Genomic DNA, 24,419 nt, shown 5'->3' on the forward strand with positions numbered 1-24,419 from the left:
GCTATGAGGGAAGGGGTCTGTATAGGAGGCGGCAATGTTGTGGACCGAATGTACTGGGCTCCACTAGAACTGGTGGGACTAGCCCGGGCTATACCGGCAACCTCACTTCTTAGAAGACCCACTTCATTCCCCATTTCTTGATTCTCCCCTCTGAATGTGTCTACCTCCAACCTAAAAGCCGTAAGGGACTCCAACAGAGTAGTCATGACTGTATTGGTATCCATCGCTCAGGCCGTGATGAACACTTTGGCTTGTCACTCTGTCACAACTCAGTACAGATTGACCCACCTTAAGAATCAGGGACAGCGGGAGTGATGCAGATGCTAGTTTCGCTCTTCCCTAGGAGCGGTACCCCAAGTGAGTAATATAGATAACACTCCCCTGAGGGAACCTCACCCAGGGAAGGGGAAAAATGGAGAAACAAAATGTAAAGGACTGGCAGCCAGAAATCATCTACAGCACATGATGACAGGTAGAAACCTCATATTAGGTCTGCCTTCTGGTGTCCTGCAGAAAAACACAAGGAACACTATAAATACACCCCACTATCCTGTCCCAGCATATGCTATATGAATATGTATATATAATGGAAGAATTCACTCACTGGTATAAGCTGCCACAAACATCCAAGCAAAAAAGGGCATCAAAAAGGAAAAAATAAAGTAAAAGTAAAAGAAATTTGAGCCACCATTGATTCACAGGTTTGAAGCGCAATAGTCTTAGTAACAATGTCACCAGTCATACAAGAATAAAGCTACTTAGCTCATGCAGTGCTGTCTCTTCCTGTGAAGTCAGATACTTCCACGAGTTCTCGGGAGATGTTTGGAAACAATCCTTCTTGCCTCTATGCGTTCTCCGAAGCACACAAATTCGAGCCACTCAACAGCTCTTGGTTCTCAACAATATCCCGCAAATTGCTGAGCCAATGGTAAACAAAAATAAACACGAGTGTAACAAAAAGAGTCCAAGGACTGGTACTCCACTAGCATGGCCAGATGCTCTGTACTGAATTCCCGTATTATATCCCAAGTCAAGGTTTACACACGTGCGGCTCCAGAGTCAAAGGTCAGTTGATACCGCAGAAGCAGAGATCGTTTCCCTCAGCTTTCAGCGCGGCTCCACACAGCACGTTTCAGCGCGGCTCCAGGATCAAAGGTCCGTGAACCCAAACACCACTCACAGAATCCTCAGGTATCCAGATTCGAAATACTAGAAAAGGCATCAGGTGACAAGCACCGAGTGCAACCCGGGAGGGGCAGATATAGGAAGCGGAAGGGTGAAAGGATAACAGACACAGAGGACAGACTATCAAAACAGGCATACTGGGATACTGAGTCCAAAGGCTAACGCACCTAAAATGTAACACATCTGCATGCAATGCAGTATAAAAAATTGCATTTTAAGTATCAGTTGGCAGCCGTTTTACAATGGCATTGTACATAGTGTGTCTCTGTACTTGTTAAAGTTCCAATATGGCACCCACATTTAGAAGGAACGTGTCAACCATTTTGGATCAGTAAGAGAATGATTCACCACATAAAATACCATTCCAAGATGGCTGCTTTGTAAACATCACACTGTTCAGTGTTATAATTTTTATTAGCATTTCATAAATACGGTACAAGAAATATATGATAACATTGCATGTCTTAAAATACATAATAGTAGAGAAAGAATAATGAATACAATTATAAATATAAAAGCAAATGTATCAAAATCCATAGAATAGCGGAAAAAAGGAGGAAATTAGGGGCAAAAAATATTATATAAAATAAATACAGATATCATTAAATGTTAAATAGTGAATATAAAATATTAAAGCATTAAACCATAAATGTGACAACAAATCATTTAAAAAAGGGAAAAAGATAGAAACATAAGTTATATATTTCATTAAAAGAATTTATTTGAAATATTAAAAGGGAATGCATTATAAAGAATACAGAATCACACCGGTAGTAGGTATAAATATAATACTAAAAAGTTGACTAATTGAATAGAATGCAGCATAATCATTAGTCATTAAACTATCAGTACCCAAAAATCAATTCAGTGTAATGAACGGAGTAATCTAAGATATAAGGTGAGCAACAGATATATCTTTTACCTGTAGGAAAGGGTCCCATACTTGTAAAAACAATTCAGGTTGATCTTGATTGTTATAAATGACTCTCTCATGTGAGGCAGAGTGGATCATTGATGCTAGCCAAGTCTCCTATGATAGCGGAGTTGAGTATTTCCATTGTCTTTGTAGGAAGGTGGCTACCTGACTATGGTTACCCCAGATTTTTTGCCCTGTGTTTAGCTGGTTTGCGACTTAGTTGGCCTGGTTCCCTGCTAATCAGGGCCCCAGGCTATCTGCTCTCTCTGTAAAATGGATTCCATGTACCCTAGGTGCATAACTAGATTGGCTTGGGTCACCTTATCAGCCCCTGTACAGAGCACTATAGGTGCCCAGGGCATAGGTGCATCCAAGGCCTACCAGGGGCTGCAGCATATCTTTTGCCACCCCTGGCTGGCTATCTAAATTGACACAACTGGCTGATCACTCAGCTGGGGCAAGTGGGTGTAATCACCCCTTGCTTAGATATAGTATACCTATATCTAAACCTATATCTGGACACATAAATAGCCCGTAAGCCACTCCTATGGAAGGCCTCATCAATCCTGGAGGCAGAGTGCGTGGTTTTATGTGAGATGGTGCTCTGGCAGGAGCTGAGCCTATCTGCAGCTGTCGGGAACAACTCCCTAAGCTGATCCGGGATAATGCCATACCATATACTCTTAAGCGCCTTATAATCCTCGCGGTTATATAGCAACTTTGGTTTGGCTTTATCAAAACATGTCGTGTAAGGTGTCATACGAATTGGAATACTACCCCCTCGCCAGTTCTGGCGACGGGGGTAGCATTCCACCCTTCTAGAGGGAGACGACATGTTACTTTACTGAAACGCGGTTGATTTAAAATGAGCCTCAGATCCACAAAATGGATGCCCCTGCCACAGACACGGGTCTGACCTCCTGCTGCTGACCGAAACCCGGCAGAGGAGGCCTGGACAAAGAGTTTCCTGTCACAGGGCGGTGTCAAACCACCCCAGACAGGAGATAGTGGATTGGAGTAGGGAGGTTTCAAAGAAACCAGACACTGCCTGGGGAGCACAAGGCTGCCCCTTGCAGGATCCGGCCAAACCGGTTCTGGGGCCTCCCAGCCCCTGTCCCAGCGCGGCCAGGATCAAAGGAGAGGGGTGTAACCACCCCCTTCCTGGGTCCCACCCATAGGAGGGGACCTAGCAGGATGTCCAACCCCCGAGATTCGAATAAGAGGGGGAGCAGTCCCAACGGATCTCAGATCATCCTGAAGAAACATAAGAAACGAAATCTGGACCCTTCGACTTTCTACACGACGTGAGAAGACTGAAGAATCTCCCTTGTGGTCAAGGAGTGACCACCCTGTGCAAACAGGCACCATCCAGCCCTCGACCCTTGCTTTGTTGCAGTTCCCGCCGGAACTCGAGCAACAGAGAACGACGAGATCAAGCTTGCCTGCCTTCTACCTGCCCGATCCACAGTCCCTGCAGAGCTGAGACCCGTGGAGGCGACCGGAAGCGTGGGGCACGCCATCTTGAAAAGGCCACGAGACGCTGACCGTGCAGCCCACGAGTGACCCTTGAAGCTGTACACCGAGGTTTGAGAAGCCCCAGCCCCGAGCTCCACTTGCACCAAAGCTCACCCCTCCACACTCGACGAGTGCTGCGTGGGGCCCTTCTGCTTGTGTGCGCTCGACGCGTTGGCCCGGTCACTTGCCAGCTGGCTTGTGGCCCCTGTGCCGACGAACTTTGAAATACGACTTGCTTTTCTGGTTGCTCCAGATCTGCACCAGCTCCTGTGAAAAGGAGCACCCACTCTGACCCTCCTGGTTCGAGTGATAAGCAATCTCCCGGTTCCGCGTGGATTGCTTTTGCCAAGTGCTGTTTGCTGCAATCTTGAAGCCGACGGTGCTGACGGCGAGAGCCTACGTGGGACAGATTGTGACCTGCTCCTGGACGTCGCAGATGCCCCAGAGCCCACGTGACAGCGGAGAGAAGCCTATCGACAACCGCCTGATTGCGCCCGACATTGCCTGGTTCCGTCCTGGTTCCACCCTGGTCACTGCTGAGTGACCCAGACTCTGTCCCCTCTGCTTTCAGGTACTTTTCTACTTCGATCCACCCTTGGATCGCACCGGACACTTCTGCTTCACAGCGCCTGCAGCTGCAACAGCTTCAAGCACCAAGAACCTGCGTGACAGAACCCGACGCCACTTCGACCCTGTGCACCCACGGCCTGTGGGTGAGGTAACTTTGCAACGCCGGTGTCTATACACTGGTACACACCTCTAGGGTCTGTGTCTAAAGTTTTGTGTTCCTAGGTTCAGCGGAAGTATCTTTTAATTCACTTTAATTGACTTTTACGCACCATTGACAGTGCATTGGTGCGCGCCGCACTTTCCGTGCTGCACCCGTCTCCTGTGGGCTACTCCCGACTTCTTCATTGCTTGTCCTGACTGCTCCCAGCGAATCTCTAGGCCCTAGGCCTAACCATTGTTCGATAAGTGTTACTTATACCACTTTTTTAATATATGGTCTGAGTGGCCACCCGCCCTCATCCATAAACGTGCAAATTTATATGTGTAACAGTGCTTTTGATTTAACGCTTGTGCCCCTTTCCTCATAAAGAGTACTGGGGAGTAATTTAGAAATAAATACATATATTTTTATAATATATACTTGTGTGGTGTCCTTTCATTTGATTACAGGATTGTATGTGGTAAAACAGCTCGCTTAACACGACCTCTTAAGTTAAGCCTTTAAGGCTGCTTAGTCCATGCTACCACTAGGATAGCTTGTCTACAAGGTTGACTTACAACCTGACATCTTTGGGGTTTGTTTGGACTGATACCCAGTGGTTCCAGAATTGGAAACACTACATATCAGGCCAACTTCTCACATTGGTGTGCAGCGGTGCGGATTTGAGCTTGCTGTTTGTTTTACCATTGCAATCTTTATCAAATTGAAAGATCACATCAAGTACCTCTAGGTACATATAAATCAAAAGCTTAGCATATTAAGTTCTACTGAACTTAGTAGTTGTAGATTAAAGGGATTAGCACACCCTGACTACAACTCACTAGCAAGGTACAGTAGGAAACCACTTAGTGTAGGTAAGTGCACCACTTACACCTCACTAGCAGTCATGTCTGATACAGGTAGAGCTTCAGGCTCTGCTCCTGTAATAGTTGATCCTATAGGGACAACATCCAGATATGACAACCTTAGCCACAAAGACCTGAGTGCCTTGTGCACAGCCAGGGGGCTAAAAAAGGGCAGAGGCCCTACCATTCCTTCCCTAGTAGCTCTCCTAGAAAAGGATGACCTAGATAAGGTGAGTCAGACTCCCTTAGAAACAGAGGAAGGGATAAACTCCCCTGAGAATGAGGATCTTCAAGATGATGTAGTGGAGGAGGAAGAAGAAGAAGAAGAAGGCTCTGATTTAGATGAGCCTGAAGATCAGGATCAGGGGGGAAACTAGGTACAGGTTGCCAGGCTTAACCAGGCCAACTTGGACCTACATGGGAATGGAGAGGGCCAGCACCACTCCAGATCTCATAACCAAATTCTCCCAGGTAACAGGAGGGTGAGATCTCTATCAAGGGATTCTCATCTTTCTAGTGCCTCAAGAGAATCTCAAAGAGGAATGACTTCCTCCCAGAGAAAAGAGCATAGGGCCAGGATGAGGGCTGTCCAACTCCAGATAGAGAGGGAGGAGGTAGCTCTGGCTCAAGCTAAACTTACCTTGGCTCAAGCTAAACTTACCTTGGCTAGGGAACAGAAATTAAGTGGCTTAGATGCCACTGGTGGCAGCAAAATTCCTAAAGAGAAACCCAGGTCCTATGATAGTAGAAACCTGACAAAGATTGTGCCCCCCTATCAGGAAGGGGATGACATCCACAAATGGATGACTGCTCTGGAGAGAGCCTGCATGGTACAGCAGGTTCCTGAGGAACAGTGGGCAGCAATCTTATGGTACTCCTTTTCAGAGAAAGGGAGGGATAGGCTCCTCACTGTCAGACATGAGGATGCCAGCAATTACAAAGTCCTGAAGAGTGTTCTGATAGATGGGTTTGGCTTAACCACTGAACAGTACAGGTTAAAGTTCAGAGATACCCAGAAGACACAGACTCAGGACTGGACTGATTTTGTTGATTGTGCAACTAAGGCTCTGGAGGGTTGGCTAAATGGCAGCAAAGTACATGACTTCACAGGATTGTATAATTTGATTATGAGGGAGCAGATCCTAAGTAATTGTCAGAACCAGCTCTTACACCAGCACCTGGTGGACTCAGATTTGACCTCTCCCCAAGAATTGGGAAAGAGGGCAGATAAGTGGGTCAGAACCAGGATTAGGCCTAAGAATCAGGACAATAACCAGAAGAAGGAGTCTACCAAGCCTCAAGATAAGGGTGGGGATAAAAGTAAAGAAAACACTTCCCCAGGGCCCCAAAACTCCAAGAAGGGGGGTGGGTCCCAAGAAACTTCTTCAACAGAGAAAAAGCCTTATTGCCATGCCTGTAAACAGGTTGGGCATTACAAAACAGACAGCTGTTGTCCCAAGAATGGCAATAAAGAAAACATACCTCCAAAGCCAGCTCCAACACCTCCTGTTACTGTCAGCAGTAATCCCCCAGGAAGTGGGAGCACACCCAGGAATCTGGGTGGGTTTACTTTTGGAGCCCAAGGGGACCCTGGCCTATCCAGGTCTCCATCCCCAAATGATCTTGTCTATGAGACTGGCATGGGGTTTGCCAACTTCTCTGTTTGCCCAAATACCTTGAGCAAATATAGACAGGAACCCATCATCAATGGTTTGAAAGTTGAAGCTTTTAGAGACACAGGGGCTAGCATCACCATGGTGGCTGACTGTATAGTCCCCTCTAAGCAACTTTTACCAGGTGCCACATACCAGGTAACAAACATTGATGGCATCCAAACCAATCATCCCATGGCAGTAGTAAGTCTCAGCTGGGGAGGTGTCATTGGCCCAAAGAGAGTGGCAGTGTCACCAAACTTGCCTGTAGACTGTCTACTGGGTAATGATTTGGAAATCTCAGTCTGGGCTGAGGTTGAACAGGAAATCCATTCTAGAATGGTAAATTCCAATGGAAAGGTTAGTGGGGCTGTACTGGCTATAGCCCCAATTCAAGATGTCCTTCCTGACAAGGTTGGTAGGGCTGAGCAACTCTCTGCCCCATCTTTACCAGAAGCTCTTCCAAGACAGAATAGCAAAGCTGTTATGATAACAGCAGAAACCCAAACTGAGTCTCCTCCTGAAAAGGTTGGTGGGGCTGTGATGGCCACAGCCCAAACTCAAACAGATATGTGTGTTGTGAAGCCTGAAATGATGGATCACTCCACCCAAACTGAGAGCATGGAGGAGGAAGAGAAATCTCCCCCTCACCAGACAGTAGGACAGGATCAGCCTCCTCAGGGAACTGATCTTACCCCTGATGAAGGAACTGCCCCAGAGGTTGTTAGGCCTGGCCTGACAGAGCCTCTGATGGCAGTGGACCCTTCTCAGGTGGGATCCAGTCTGGAGCAGGTAACCTGCCCCTCTCTACCTTGCCTTAGTCAGCCCAGGGCTGCAGAGGACAAGAAGGACAGTGAGACCCAGAGGGCCCCCTGTCAAATAAAGCACCCCCATCAACAGATTAGGGGCACCAAAACTAGTAGGCCTAGTAAGGTGAAAACTTTAAAAACTCCTGAGGGAGCCCCCTTAAAAATAGTTAGGGACCTCCCACAGATGGATTCTGTTGGGCACAGCCAAACCTGGGACCCAAAGGGCCCAAACCTGAACTGTCCCTCCAGCAAGCCAAACAGAGGGACCCAGCCTCCAGCTTTAGGTAGCCAGAGGTTGACCCTGAGAGCTCAGTGCAACTCAGTTGAAGAAAGAAAGGCACACATGGTGGAAGATAATTGGAGGAAGTTGAGCCCAAAAATAGTGGAGCCTCACTTCAATACTCCATATCCAAACCAGCCTTTAACTTTGCATAAACACACCCAAGGTAGTGATTCCCTATGGTGGAGACCCTCTAATACCCCTAGGGTGAGGGACTGCTTAGTGGACCATGAGACAGGGGGTACCCATGCTAGTGCAGGTACTTCCTTATATGGCCACTCAGGCAATATAGGCTTACCTGGCCTAGGATAGCCTTATCTCCTTTCGTTTGGGGGGGGGGTTATGTAGGAAGGTGGCTACCTGACTATGGTTACCCCAGATTTTTTGCCCTGTGTTTAGCTGGTTTTCGACTTAGTTGGCCTGGTTCCCTGCTAATAAGGGCCCCAGGCTATCTGCTCTCTCTGTAAAATGGATTCCATGTACCCTAGGTGCATAACTAGATTGGCTTGGGTCACCTTATCAGCCCCTGTACAGAGCACTATAGGTGCCCAGGGCATAGGTGCATCCAAGGCCTACCAGGGGCTGCAGCATATCTTTTGCCACCCCTGGCTGGCTATCTAAATTGACACAACTGGCTGATCACTCAGCTGGGGCAAGTGGGTGTAATCACCCCTTGCTTAGATATAGTATACCTATATCTAAACCTATATCTGGACACATAAATAGCCCGTAAGCCACTCCTATGGAAGGCCTCATCAATCCTGGAGGCAGAGTGCGTGGTTTTATGTGAGATGGTGCTCTGGCAGGAGCTGAGCCTATCTGCAGCTGTCGGGAACAACTCCCTAAGCTGATCCGGGATAATGCCATACCATATACTCTTAAGCGCCTTATAATCCTCGCGGTTATATAGCAACTTTGGTTTGGCTTTATCAAAACATGTCGTGTAAGGTGTCATACGAATTGGAATACTACCCCCTCGCCAGTTCTGGCGACGGGGGTAGCATTCCACCCTTCTAGAGGGAGACGACATGTTACTTTACTGAAACGCGGTTGATTTAAAATGAGCCTCAGATCCACAAAATGGATGCCCCTGCCACAGACACGGGTCTGACCTCCTGCTGCTGACCGAAACCCGGCAGAGGAGGCCTGGACAAAGAGTTTCCTGTCACAGGGCGGTGTCAAACCACCCCAGACAGGAGATAGTGGATTGGAGTAGGGAGGTTTCAAAGAAACCAGACACTGCCTGGGGAGCACAAGGCTGCCCCTTGCAGGATCCGGCCAAACCGGTTCTGGGGCCTCCCAGCCCCTGTCCCAGCGCGGCCAGGATCAAAGGAGAGGGGTGTAACCACCCCCTTCCTGGGTCCCACCCATAGGAGGGGACCTAGCAGGATGTCCAACCCCCGAGATTCGAATAAGAGGGGGAGCAGTCCCAACGGATCTCAGATCATCCTGAAGAAACATAAGAAACGAAATCTGGACCCTTCGACTTTCTACACGACGTGAGAAGACTGAAGAATCTCCCTTGTGGTCAAGGAGTGACCACCCTGTGCAAACAGGCACCATCCAGCCCTCGACCCTTGCTTTGTTGCAGTTCCCGCCGGAACTCGAGCAACAGAGAACGACGAGATCAAGCTTGCCTGCCTTCTACCTGCCCGATCCACAGTCCCTGCAGAGCTGAGACCCGTGGAGGCGACCGGAAGCGTGGGGCACGCCATCTTGAAAAGGCCACGAGACGCTGACCGTGCAGCCCACGAGTGACCCTTGAAGCTGTACACCGAGGTTTGAGAAGCCCCAGCCCCGAGCTCCACTTGCACCAAAGCTCACCCCTCCACACTCGACGAGTGCTGCGTGGGGCCCTTCTGCTTGTGTGCGCTCGACGCGTTGGCCCGGTCACTTGCCAGCTGGCTTGTGGCCCCTGTGCCGACGAACTTTGAAATACGACTTGCTTTTCTGGTTGCTCCAGATCTGCACCAGCTCCTGTGAAAAGGAGCACCCACTCTGACCCTCCTGGTTCGAGTGATAAGCAATCTCCCGGTTCCGCGTGGATTGCTTTTGCCAAGTGCTGTTTGCTGCAATCTTGAAGCCGACGGTGCTGACGGCGAGAGCCTACGTGGGACAGATTGTGACCTGCTCCTGGACGTCGCAGATGCCCCAGAGCCCACGTGACAGCGGAGAGAAGCCTATCGACAACCGCCTGATTGCGCCCGACATTGCCTGGTTCCGTCCTGGTTCCACCCTGGTCACTGCTGAGTGACCCAGACTCTGTCCCCTCTGCTTTCAGGTACTTTTCTACTTCGATCCACCCTTGGATCGCACCGGACACTTCTGCTTCACAGCGCCTGCAGCTGCAACAGCTTCAAGCACCAAGAACCTGCGTGACAGAACCCGACGCCACTTCGACCCTGTGCACCCACGGCCTGTGGGTGAGGTAACTTTGCAACGCCGGTGTCTATACACTGGTACACACCTCTAGGGTCTGTGTCTAAAGTTTTGTGTTCCTAGGTTCAGCGGAAGTATCTTTTAATTCACTTTAATTGACTTTTACGCACCATTGACAGTGCATTGGTGCGCGCCGCACTTTCCGTGCTGCACCCGTCTCCTGTGGGCTACTCCCGACTTCTTCATTGCTTGTCCTGACTGCTCCCAGCGAATCTCTAGGCCCTAGGCCTAACCATTGTTCGATAAGTGTTACTTATACCACTTTTTTAATATATGGTCTGAGTGGCCACCCGCCCTCATCCATAAACGTGCAAATTTATATGTGTAACAGTGCTTTTGATTTAACGCTTGTGCCCCTTTCCTCATAAAGAGTACTGGGGAGTAATTTAGAAATAAATACATATATTTTTATAATATATACTTGTGTGGTGTCCTTTCATTTGATTACAGGATTGTATGTGGTAAAACAGCTCGCTTAACACGACCTCTTAAGTTAAGCCTTTAAGGCTGCTTAGTCCATGCTACCACTAGGATAGCTTGTCTACAAGGTTGACTTACAACCTGACATCTTTGGGGTTTGTTTGGACTGATACCCAGTGGTTCCAGAATTGGAAACACTACATATCAGGCCAACTTCTCACATTGGTGTGCAGCGGTGCGGATTTGAGCTTGCTGTTTGTTTTACCATTGCAATCTTTATCAAATTGAAAGATCACATCAAGTACCTCTAGGTACATATAAATCAAAAGCTTAGCATATTAAGTTCTACTGAACTTAGTAGTTGTAGATTAAAGGGATTAGCACACCCTGACTACAACTCACTAGCAAGGTACAGTAGGAAACCACTTAGTGTAGGTAAGTGCACCACTTACACCTCACTAGCAGTCATGTCTGATACAGGTAGAGCTTCAGGCTCTGCTCCTGTAATAGTTGATCCTATAGGGACAACATCCAGATATGACAACCTTAGCCACAAAGACCTGAGTGCCTTGTGCACAGCCAGGGGGCTAAAAAAGGGCAGAGGCCCTACCATTCCTTCCCTAGTAGCTCTCCTAGAAAAGGATGACCTAGATAAGGTGAGTCAGACTCCCTTAGAAACAGAGGAAGGGATAAACTCCCCTGAGAATGAGGATCTTCAAGATGATGTAGTGGAGGAGGAAGAAGAAGAAGAAGAAGGCTCTGATTTAGATGAGCCTGAAGATCAGGATCAGGGGGGAAACTAGGTACAGGTTGCCAGGCTTAACCAGGCCAACTTGGACCTACATGGGAATGGAGAGGGCCAGCACCACTCCAGATCTCATAACCAAATTCTCCCAGGTAACAGGAGGGTGAGATCTCTATCAAGGGATTCTCATCTTTCTAGTGCCTCAAGAGAATCTCAAAGAGGAATGACTTCCTCCCAGAGAAAAGAGCATAGGGCCAGGATGAGGGCTGTCCAACTCCAGATAGAGAGGGAGGAGGTAGCTCTGGCTCAAGCTAAACTTACCTTGGCTCAAGCTAAACTTACCTTGGCTAGGGAACAGAAATTAAGTGGCTTAGATGCCACTGGTGGCAGCAAAATTCCTAAAGAGAAACCCAGGTCCTATGATAGTAGAAACCTGACAAAGATTGTGCCCCCCTATCAGGAAGGGGATGACATCCACAAATGGATGACTGCTCTGGAGAGAGCCTGCATGGTACAGCAGGTTCCTGAGGAACAGTGGGCAGCAATCTTATGGTACTCCTTTTCAGAGAAAGGGAGGGATAGGCTCCTCACTGTCAGACATGAGGATGCCAGCAATTACAAAGTCCTGAAGAGTGTTCTGATAGATGGGTTTGGCTTAACCACTGAACAGTACAGGTTAAAGTTCAGAGATACCCAGAAGACACAGACTCAGGACTGGACTGATTTTGTTGATTGTGCAACTAAGGCTCTGGAGGGTTGGCTAAATGGCAGCAAAGTACATGACTTCACAGGATTGTATAATTTGATTATGAGGGAGCAGATCCTAAGTAATTGTCAGAACCAGCTCTTACACCAGCACCTGGTGGACTCAGATTTGACCTCTCCCCAAGAATTGGGAAAGAGGGCAGATAAGTGGGTCAGAACCAGGATTAGGCCTAAGAATCAGGACAATAACCAGAAGAAGGAGTCTACCAAGCCTCAAGATAAGGGTGGGGATAAAAGTAAAGAAAACACTTCCCCAGGGCCCCAAAACTCCAAGAAGGGGGGTGGGTCCCAAGAAACTTCTTCAACAGAGAAAAAGCCTTATTGCCATGCCTGTAAACAGGTTGGGCATTACAAAACAGACAGCTGTTGTCCCAAGAATGGCAATAAAGAAAACATACCTCCAAAGCCAGCTCCAACACCTCCTGTTACTGTCAGCAGTAATCCCCCAGGAAGTGGGAGCACACCCAGGAATCTGGGTGGGTTTACTTTTGGAGCCCAAGGGGACCCTGGCCTATCCAGGTCTCCATCCCCAAATGATCTTGTCTATGAGACTGGCATGGGGTTTGCCAACTTCTCTGTTTGCCCAAATACCTTGAGCAAATATAGACAGGAACCCATCATCAATGGTTTGAAAGTTGAAGCTTTTAGAGACACAGGGGCTAGCATCACCATGGTGGCTGACTGTATAGTCCCCTCTAAGCAACTTTTACCAGGTGCCACATACCAGGTAACAAACATTGATGGCATCCAAACCAATCATCCCATGGCAGTAGTAAGTCTCAGCTGGGGAGGTGTCATTGGCCCAAAGAGAGTGGCAGTGTCACCAAACTTGCCTGTAGACTGTCTACTGGGTAATGATTTGGAAATCTCAGTCTGGGCTGAGGTTGAACAGGAAATCCATTCTAGAATGGTAAATTCCAATGGAAAGGTTAGTGGGGCTGTACTGGCTATAGCCCCAATTCAAGATGTCCTTCCTGACAAGGTTGGTAGGGCTGAGCAACTCTCTGCCCCATCTTTACCAGAAGCTCTTCCAAGACAGAATAGCAAAGCTGTTATGATAACAGCAGAAACCCAAACTGAGTCTCCTCCTGAAAAGGTTGGTGGGGCTGTGATGGCCACAGCCCAAACTCAAACAGATATGTGTGTTGTGAAGCCTGAAATGATGGATCACTCCACCCAAACTGAGAGCATGGAGGAGGAAGAGAAATCTCCCCCTCACCAGACAGTAGGACAGGATCAGCCTCCTCAGGGAACTGATCTTACCCCTGATGAAGGAACTGCCCCAGAGGTTGTTAGGCCTGGCCTGACAGAGCCTCTGATGGCAGTGGACCCTTCTCAGGTGGGATCCAGTCTGGAGCAGGTAACCTGCCCCTCTCTACCTTGCCTTAGTCAGCCCAGGGCTGCAGAGGACAAGAAGGACAGTGAGACCCAGAGGGCCCCCTGTCAAATAAAGCACCCCCATCAACAGATTAGGGGCACCAAAACTAGTAGGCCTAGTAAGGTGAAAACTTTAAAAACTCCTGAGGGAGCCCCCTTAAAAATAGTTAGGGACCTCCCACAGATGGATTCTGTTGGGCACAGCCAAACCTGGGACCCAAAGGGCCCAAACCTGAACTGTCCCTCCAGCAAGCCAAACAGAGGGACCCAGCCTCCAGCTTTAGGTAGCCAGAGGTTGACCCTGAGAGCTCAGTGCAACTCAGTTGAAGAAAGAAAGGCACACATGGTGGAAGATAATTGGAGGAAGTTGAGCCCAAAAATAGTGGAGCCTCACTTCAATACTCCATATCCAAACCAGCCTTTAACTTTGCATAAACACACCCAAGGTAGTGATTCCCTATGGTGGAGACCCTCTAATACCCCTAGGGTGAGGGACTGCTTAGTGGACCATGAGACAGGGGGTACCCATGCTAGTGCAGGTACTTCCTTATATGGCCACTCAGGCAATATAGGCTTACCTGGCCTAGGATAGCCTTATCTCCTTTCGTTTGGGGGGGGGTTATGTAGGAAGGTGGCTACCTGACTATGGTTACCCCAGATTTTTTGCCCTGTGTTTAGCTGGTTTTCGACTTAGTTGGCCTGGTTCCCTGCTAATAAGGGCCCCAGGCTATCTGCTCTCTCTGTAAAATGGATTCCATGTACCCTAGGTGCATAACTAGATTGGCTTGGGTCACCTTATCAGCCCCTGTACAGAGCACTATAGGTGCCCAGGGCATAGGTGCATCCAAGGCCTACCAGGGGCTGCAGCATATCTTTTGCCACCCCTGGCTGGCTATCTAAATTGACACAACTGGCTGATCACTCAGCTGGGGCAAGTGGGTGTAATCACCCCTTGCTTAGATATAGTATACCTATATCTAAACCTATATCTGGACACATAAATAGCCTGTAAGCCACTCCTATGGAAGGCCTCATCAATCCTGGAGGCAGAGTGCGTGGTTTTATGTGAGATGGTGCTCTGGCAGGAGCTGAGCCTATCTGCAGCTGTCGGGAACAACTCCCTAAGCTGATCCGGGATAATGCCATACCATATACTCTTAAGCGCCTTATAATCCTCGCGGTTATATAGCAACTTTGGTTTGGCTTTATCAAAACATGTCGTGTAAGGTGTCATACGAATTGGAATACTACCCCCTCGCCAGTTCTGGCGACGGGGGTAGCATTCCACCCTTCTAGAGGGAGACGACATGTTACTTTACTGAAACGCGGTTGATTTAAAATGAGCCTCAGATCCACAAAATGGATGCCCCTGCCACAGACACGGGTCTGACCTCCTGCTGCTGACCGAAACCTGGCAGAGGAGGCCTGGACAAAGAGTTTCCTGTCACAGGGCGGTGTCAAACCACCCCAGACAGGAGATAGTGGATTGGAGTAGGGAGGTTTCAAAGAAACCAGACACTGCCTGGGGAGCACAAGGCTGCCCCTTGCAGGATCCGGCCAAACCGGTTCTGGGGCCTCCCAGCCCCTGTCCCAGCGCGGCCAGGATCAAAGGAGAGGGGTGTAACCACCCCCTTCCTGGGTCCCACCCATAGGAGGGGACCTAGCAGGATGTCCAACCCCCGAGATTCGAATAAGAGGGGGAGCAGTCCCAACGGACCTCAGATCATCCTGAAGAAACATAAGAAACGAAATCTGGACCCTTCGACTTTCTACACGACGTGAGAAGACTGAAGAATCTCCCTTGTGGTCAAGGAGTGACCACCCTGTGCAAACAGGCACCATCCAGCCCTCGACCCTTGATTTGTTGCAGTTCCCGCCGGAACTCGAGCGACAGAGAACGACGAGATCAAGCTTGCCTGCCTTCTACCTGCCCGATCCACAGTCCCTGCAGAGCTGAGACCCGTGGAGGCGACCGGAAGCGTGGGGCACGCCATCTTGAAAAGGCCACGAGACGCTGACCGTGCAGCCCACGAGTGACCCTCGAAGCTGTACACCGGGGTTTGAGAAGCCCCAGCCCCGAGCTCCACTTGCACCAAAGCTCACCCCTCCACACTCGACGAGTGCTGCGTGGGGCCCTTCTGCTTGTGTGCGCTCGACGCGTTGGCCCGGTCACTTGCCAGCTGGCTTGTGGCCCCTGTGCCGACGAACTTTGAAATACGACTTGCTTTTCTGGTTGCTCCAGATCTGCACCAGCTCCTGTGAAAAGGAGCACCCACTCTGACCCTCCTGGTTCGAGTGATAAGCAATCTCCCGGTTCCGCGTGGATTGCTTTTGCCAAGTGCTGTTTGCTGCAATCTTGAAGCCGACGGTGCTGACGGCGAGAGCCTACGTGGGACAGATCGTGACCTGCTCCTGGACGTCGCAGATGCCCCAGAGCCCACGTGACAGCGGAGAGAAGCCTATCGACAACCGCCTGATTGCGCCCGACATTGCCTGGTTCCGTCCTGGTTCCACCCTGGTCACTGCTGAGTGACCCAGACTCTGTCCCCTCTGCTTTCAGGTACTTTTCTACTTCGATCCACCCTTGGATCGCACCGGACACTTCTGCTTCACAGCGCCTGCAGCTGCAACAGCTTCAAGCACCAAGAACCTGCGTGACAGAACCCGACGCCACTTCGACCCTGTGCACCCACGGCCTGTGGGTGAGGTAACTTTGCAACGCCGGTGTCTATACACTGGTACACACCTCTAGGGTCTGTGTCTAAAGTTTTGTGTTCCTAGGTTCAGCGGAAGTATCTTTTAATTCACTTTAATTGACTTTTACGCACCATTGACAGTGCATTGGTGCGCGCCGCACTTTCCGTGCTGCACCCGTCTCCTGTGGGCTACTCCCGACTTCTTCATTGCTTGTCCTGACTGCTCCCAGCGAATCTCTAGGCCCTAGGCCTAACCATTGTTCGATAAGTGTTACTTATACCACTTTTTTAATATATGGTCTGAGTGGCCACCCGCCCTCATCCATAAACGTGCAATTTTATATGTGTAACAGTGCTTTTGATTTAACGCTTGTGCCCCTTTCCTCATAAAGAGTACTGGGGAGTAATTTAGAAATAAATACATATATTTTTATAATATATACTTGTGTGGTGTCCTTTCATTTGATTACAGGATTGTATGTGGTAAAACAGCTCGCTTAACACGACCTCTTAAGTTAAGCCTTTAAGGCTGCTTAGTCCATGCTACCACTAGGATAGCTTGTCTACAAGGTTGACTTACAACCTGACATCTTTGGGGTTTGTTTGGACTGATACCCAGTGGTTCCAGAATTGGAAACACTACATATCAGGCCAACTTCTCACAGTCTTAATATACAATTTTTAGCAGTAGCTAATGCAGTGTGGACTAGACGACATTGCGGTTTAGAAAGGTTAGGGGAATCTTGTAAATCATGCAGTAAAATTGTTGCTGGTGAGAGTGGTAACTGTAAGGGGACGGTGTTACACAGAAATCGTGCTATATATAACCAGTAACCAGTGGGACATTTACATATAATATGTACAATGTCACAACCAGAGGCATTACATCTCCAACAATTAGTATGCGATAGTAGGCCTGCTTTATGTAATTTCACCGGAGACCAGTGGCAGTCATGAAGTATTTTAAATATACAAAATTTTAAACGAGCCTCTCGGGCACCTTTAACTAAGTTTTCCAGTAAAGTTATCCATTGTTCATTTTCATAGGAAAGTCCTAGGTGTGATTGCCACCTGGAACGAAGGTCTTGTGATAAAGGATGAGAAAATAATTGTGTTGTACAGACCAGAGATAACCCCTTTGTATCTTCCCCAAGTGTAAAGATAAAATGTTATTGGTGAAATTTGCAGTGTCCAGGGTTTCGAGCCTGAAGCCTTAAGAAGAGAGTTATATAGCTGTAGATAATTATCCTTTTGTAATAGGGGAAGATTTAACTCCTCAACCAATTGTGAAAAGAATTTGAGGTCTCCATTATGAAGAATCTGTTCTAAGGTAAGGATACCCGCCGATTTCCATGTAGGCCAGAAGAGAGTTTTCCCTTTAATACGTATTGCAGAGTTAATCCATATTGGGGCTTTTACATGTAGACGTGGATTAAAGCCTAAAATACGATGTGACCTTTGCCAAGTATTACGCATTGCAGATAACTTAGGATTATGGGGCTCAAGAAGGCTGGTACCTGACTCATATAAGGCAGAAAGACCTGATTCAGAGGGTAAGAGAAATCTTTCAATATGTACCCATTGTGACGTGTTAGAGTTATCGTGACGCATGTATGTAAGTTGGGATAATTGTAATGCAATTGAATAGTGTTCAATCGAGGGGAGACTCAAACCGCCATTAGAATGAGGGGCAATCAATTTATTGATAGCTAAATGGGGTTTGATGGGGCCCCATATAAAGGATTTAATCTTAGAATCTATGAGACGTAATGTGGATAACGGAATATGGAAAGGAAGCATTCCTAGTGTGTAAAGAAAATGTGGGAGAGTGACCATTTTCACAGTTTGTACTCTACCCCACAAAGATAAACCCAAGATTTTCCACTTATCGAAATCACGTTGTAGTTGGGTAAGTAAGGGGTTTACATTATCCGTAACCATGGCTTCCGTTCCCTTATTCACAAGAATACCTAAATATTTTAAACGAGAAGACTGCCAATGGAAGGGGTAACCTTGTTTCACATGTTTTGAGGTTCCATCAGATATACGAAGTGCTTCACACTTATCCCAGTTAATTTTATACCCAGAAAAAGAAGACAAGTTTGTTAAGGATATCGCAACATTTGTAAGCACGTTTGCTTCACTAGACAAATCTCAGGCATCTTTGAAAAGGGTTCTACATCAGGTCTCTGGTAGGGCCGGACATGGCAGAGGACGCTCGACCGGCCGCTACTCAAATACCATTCCTCAGCGAGGATATGTCCCGAGGCGGGGTCGAGGTTACAGCCAAGAACCAGAACAGGCAGGCTTCTACCCGTCCAGATCTCGCGGCTACAGAGGCTGGTTCAACCATGGTGTCAACCGAGGTTACAAGAATTTCGACAATCAGTCCTCTGGTAAGTCCGGTGTGTCCTGTCACTACTCTGGGGGGCAGGTTGGGACACTTTGTGGTGAATTGGGCGAGTCTCACTTCAGATGTTTGGGTCCTAACAGACCGTTCAGGGCTACCAGATAGAAATGTTGGAATGTTCCCGTCAAGTTTCCCCCCCCTCAGCCTCTCCTTTTTTCCCATTTAGAACAGAGTTTTATAGACTCATAACTAGAAGAGCTGTTAGCCAAACAGGCTATTGCGGTGGGACCCTTCATTCCAGAAGGGTTTTGCAGCAACAACTTTTTGGTACAAAATAAAGGTGGCGGTCAACACCTAGTATTAAATTTAAGAGATTTCAATCCCTATGTCATTTATCACCACTTCAAGATGGAGGGTATCCACCTCTTGAGAGATCTCCTTTTGGAGAAAGACTGGATGGTCAGGTTGGACTTGAAGGACGCCTACCTTACTGTCCCGATTTGCCCCTCACATCAGAAGTTCTTGAAATTTCCATGGAAAGGGCAGTGGTACCGATATCGATCGCTCCCCTTTGGCCTCTCCTCAGCTCCTTGGGTGTTCACCAAGCTTCTCAGGCCAGTGGTATCCCGTCTCTGGGAGATGGGGGTGCGTCTCATTGTGTATTTGGACGACATGTTGATTCTTGCACAGGATCGGGATCTCCTCCTCACACATCTGAATTAGACGATGTCCCTTTTACAGAATCTGGGGTTCGTCATCAATGCCAAGATATCGGTGATGATTCCGTACCAACAGATGGAGTTCCTAGGTTTCCTGATAGATTCAGTCTCTGCACAGCTCCTCCTTCCAACATCCAAGATCAGGTCCATAAAGAGGGAGATCAGAACCACCTTGTCTAAGGAACTATTTTCCTTGCGGGTGCTAGCGAGGATTATGGGTCCCCTTGTGTCCTCGATCCAGGCCATATTCCCGGGACCCTTACATTACAGGGCCCTTCAGAGACTCAAAATCTTTTATATTCAAAGGAAGTTTAATTACGATCACCTCATTCCCCTTTCCTCAGAAGCCCGAGAGTAGCTTCAATGGTGGCAGGAGCACATGACAGCCTGGAATGGGCGAGCTATCTTCGGAGCCGCCCCGGACGTGGTCGTCGAGTCCGACGTCAGTCAATGGGGTTGGGGCGCTCGCTGTGGGGATTTTACCACAGGAGGACGATGGTCAGCAGAAGAGCTAAAGCTGCACATAAGTTGTCTAGAGTTGTTGGCAGGGTCCTTGGCCATCAGCTCTATCTCACCACAGAAGAGCAATTGTTGCATCCTGCTGCGAATGGACAATGTCTCAGCGGTGAGATACATCAATCGACTAGGGGGGACGAGGTCCCGTATGCTAGTCCACATTGTGAAGGAGTATTCGCACTTCTGACTGGATCGCAAGATCTCTGTTGTAGCGGAGTATCTTCCAAGAAGTTCAATCAGATTGCGGATTAGAATTCCTGGTTCTGGCGGGACTACAGCGATTGGAGGCTTCACCCCTCGTTGTTTGCTCAGATCATGGTGAAGCAAGGCCCATGTCAGATAGATCTGTTTGCCTCTCGCCTCAATGCCCAGCTCCCACTGTTCTTTAGTTGGATACCGGACCCGATGGCGATGGGTACGGGTGCGTTCCTGCATCATTGGGGACCACAGAGGAATTATGCATTTTCTCTGTTTGCTCTGATCCCGAGGGTGGGGGGCCTTTGTCTGTCGCCAGAGGGCTTCACTAGTGTTGGTGACCTCGTTTTGGTCGACTCAATCGTGGTTTTCCACACTGTTGGAATTATCTGTGGATCTTCCCTTCCGGCTTCCAATATTCTCAACGCTGCTCCAGGACCCAGTGGGGTCGTGCCACCCGTTGGTCCTGCAAAATCAGTTAACCCTGATGAAGGGACGCTTTCGGAAGACTTGAGAGCATGGCAGGACTTTCACAATTGGCTGCCAGCTTTATGCAGCAAGCTTGGGCTCCTTCCACCCGGAAACAATATTCTGCTTCATGGAAGAGATGAGTGGGTTGGTGCCTTCAGAAACAAGTGGATCACGTGGGATCAAATGTAACAGAGATTTTGCATTTCCTGTCAGATTGTGCAGAATCAGGCCTTGCTTACAGGTCGGTTAATAATTTCAGGTCTGCTATTTCTGCGGGACATGATCATGTTGACGGTAAGCCTGTGGGGATGCATCCCCTGGTTTGTAAGTTACTTAAGGGTGTCCGTGTGGCTAATCCCCCTCGGCCCAGGTATTCCACTTTATGGAATGTTTCAAAGGTTCTCTCTCTTTTGGAATCCTGGCCAGAGAATGCTGATCTGTCTTTGAAACAGCTTTCTGCCAAGCTTACAATGTTGTTATGCCTCATTTCATGTCGAAGAGTATCAGATGTTAAAGCCTTAAACTTGGCTGGTAGGATGTTTTCTCCACAGGGTGTCTCTTTTATTATTACAAGAAGGACTAAGATCATGTCTCGTTCAGTGGAGTATCCTGCTTTTCCACATAATAGTAAATTATGCATGTTGCAGTGTTTGAAATGCTATGAAGAACGTACTATTGCACACCGAACTGATCCGCTGGGTCAGTTGTTACTTTCTGTTCAAAAACCATTAAAGCCAGTTGCTGCTGCTACTTTAGCTAGCTGGGCTAGATGGATTATGTCAAAAGCTGGCATTGACATTTCTGTTTATGGTGCTCATTCTGCTAGGGGAGCTATGGCCTCTAAGGCCTATTTGTTAGGATCCCGTTTGGAGGACATCCTTAAAAAAGCTGATTGGTCTTCTGATTCAATGTTTAAAGTGTTTTATTATAAGCCTATTCCTCATGTTTCTGATGCTTTGATTGATGAGATTTGAACCAGCATAATCAGAAGCCTCCGGGCCTGCCATAGAATACAACATTTTCTAGCTATTGCAACAAGAATTTTAGATTCTATTAAGGACACGGATGCGAGGATTATCCCACCCATTGGGACAGTTTTTAAAGCAACTGTGAAGTTGTTTGATGTTATATTGTGATAGCAACTTTTGCCCACCCGATGAGAAATGAAGTTGTGGGCTCCCTTTCTCAACCTTGTTTTTCTGTTTTAAGTAAATGATTCTAACAAGAGTTGAGCACCTATTCCGGAAGGAGCTACTGTGCCTTTCTGACAGAAGCGGATGCCTGTGTTTGTTTTGGATTATTCTCCATTGAGAATTCCTACAGGAACTGTTCATCTCTCCGTTGAGAGTTTAAAGACTGTGATTGTTCTTATTTGACTGATTCGCGCAAATATAGAGGAGGCCAGATTAGTGTCTCTCTACTTTGTATGCTTGATACTGCTGTGATTGGCTGTAAGAAAAGAGGCGTGGTTCAATGCCTCATGGGTATTGTTGTTTTTCATTAATGTAGTTTTACTTTCATTGGCTGCTGTGTTTGCAGTAAAGAAATGAGAAAGCATAATCCTCGCCTCCGTGTCCTTAATAGAATCTAAAATTCTTGAGGCGATAGCTAGAAAATTTTGTATTGTTTTAAAATTTTAAATAGGTATGTCCATTCTACTCGATCGAATGCCTTTTCGGCATCAAGCGATAATGCTATGGCATCGTCTTGAAGAACTTTAGCAGCGTGAAGGGTGTGAGTTAAAGAATGCAAATTATTTTGAGAGGAGCGTACAGGTATAAATCCCGCATCAGACTGTTCAGCCATCTTAGAAGACTAATGCGCTTTGGGTATCATAAACTATGAAAAAGTATGAACAATACCAAGATGGTCATTGGTTTTAAGAGGAGTGGCTGTGCATGATGGCGCATACTGAAGTTGTAGTCAGCAAAAAGCACTCTGGCAGCAACACCCAGCGAGCTGCAAAATATGAAAAAAAAGAAGGAAAGAAATGAAAGGTTCCAATAAAAGGAGGACATGGAAACTAAAGGAATGCCCCACCACTCTTGGCACTGAAGCACACTACATTTTAGGCTGATAAAAGTATGCATGTCATCAGGCAAAATGCCATCAAGGAAATACCAATACAGCCATTAGTGAGGTGGCCTAGTCCATTGCCCCCAAGCTGTGTGATGTCATAGAGAGAATAAGAATATGAATGTCACTTACACAGCCTAAGGCAAGACAAGGCTGATCTAAAACCCCACTATGTATGTCTAAATATGAATGTATGCATTTTATCTATTGGTCTTTTTGATTGCTAGTACCTGGCAGAAAAATAACCTGCCCAGCCCTCGTAAGAGGGACAAGCAAGGACTATTAAAGTGCATATCTTCTACCTCTGAGTTTGTCAGAGGGGGTAAACCCTTCACAACCAAATCAGTCTGTGAGATTCCATGTCACAAATGATCCGCCTAAAGCTGTGACACGATGTAATAATAACCACCTTTAGAGGCCTTTTGGCTTTAACATATGCTCTTTATAATAAGTATGTTAGGCATACTGCCTTTGTCATAAGGTTTCATATTAAAAGTAAGTGAAAGAATCTTTATTCGATATACAATATAATCCTAAAAGATAAAATACAGATGAAACCACATAAAAACATTCAGATCAATAAAACATTAAAGCCACCATAATGACCTCAGATCACAATTTCTAAAACTATCAAGGAAAGAAAAGAGGAGAAAGCAGAACACCATATAATTAAAAGAAATGTTGTCTGTTAGAAATTTGCAACAAAGTATATCAATTTAGCTCTACTGCGGCTACCGACCCACCTGGTTACCTTCCTTAGAGCCTTGCATACGGATGTGAATGTTTGCGTCAAATATGGTTTGGGTGACTGGTGCATGTTCCGGGAGAAGACGGTCTATGTGGCTCGGGCCGTCCTAAGAAATGGGGCAGGATTTGGTCCCAGTGGAACGCGTATCGTGGAGATATCTGCACTCCTCCACTTGAGTATACTACTGACGTCCCATCGTCCCCGTAGTTGACGTTCCAGATGATTGTCTATAGTGCTATTCTGCGTAGTTCTTTTCACCATTCCCCCGTCCCTAGAAGTATGTCACAATATTCTTTAGAGACTGGTTCCCTCGCCCTCTCCCCTTGAGCCCTTGGAATCGCTCCTGCCATGTGATTGTGTGGTGTGTTTGTTATATGTTTTTCACCAAAATCATAAAACTAAACCTATTTTATCCTTTTGCTTTTTCTGTGTTTGGGTGCCGGTACACCATTAAGCTGCTATTCTCTGTTCTAACAGTACTGCCTCTATATCTGGCATCCAGATGTTCATTGTCATAGCGGCCGGCCTGATTGGGTTGTGGGTAGACGCTGTGTACTGTGCATATCGAAAATAAAGGTTTTAAAAAAAATATATATATATATGGTTTGGGTGGGGAGTGCGCTCACACTTTTAGCCTTCCTTGGAAGGCTAAGGCAGGGCTATGTGTTGGCGCCTATTTTATTTGCGTTATACATTAATAGCCTGAACACCTATTTGGTTGCCAACGGGATAGATCTTCCATAGATAAAGACAGTTAGTGTACCTTACCTGCTCTGCGCTGATGAGGCAGTGCTGATTTCCAGACGGGAAATGGCCTTGAGTAGTTAGTCGATCTTTTTGTTAATTTTATTGAGGACCTAGAATTGGATACACACAACACCAAGACCCACTAAATGGTGTGTGGGAGGAAGTTTTCAAAAAGTAGACACATATTTATCAAGGGGCAAATAATCACTAAGGTGTCTACCTT

This window comes from Lissotriton vulgaris, chromosome 2_2 (assembly GCF_964263255.1).
Source record: "Lissotriton vulgaris chromosome 2_2, aLisVul1.2, whole genome shotgun sequence".
Classification (NCBI taxonomy): domain Eukaryota; kingdom Metazoa; phylum Chordata; class Amphibia; order Caudata; family Salamandridae; genus Lissotriton; species Lissotriton vulgaris.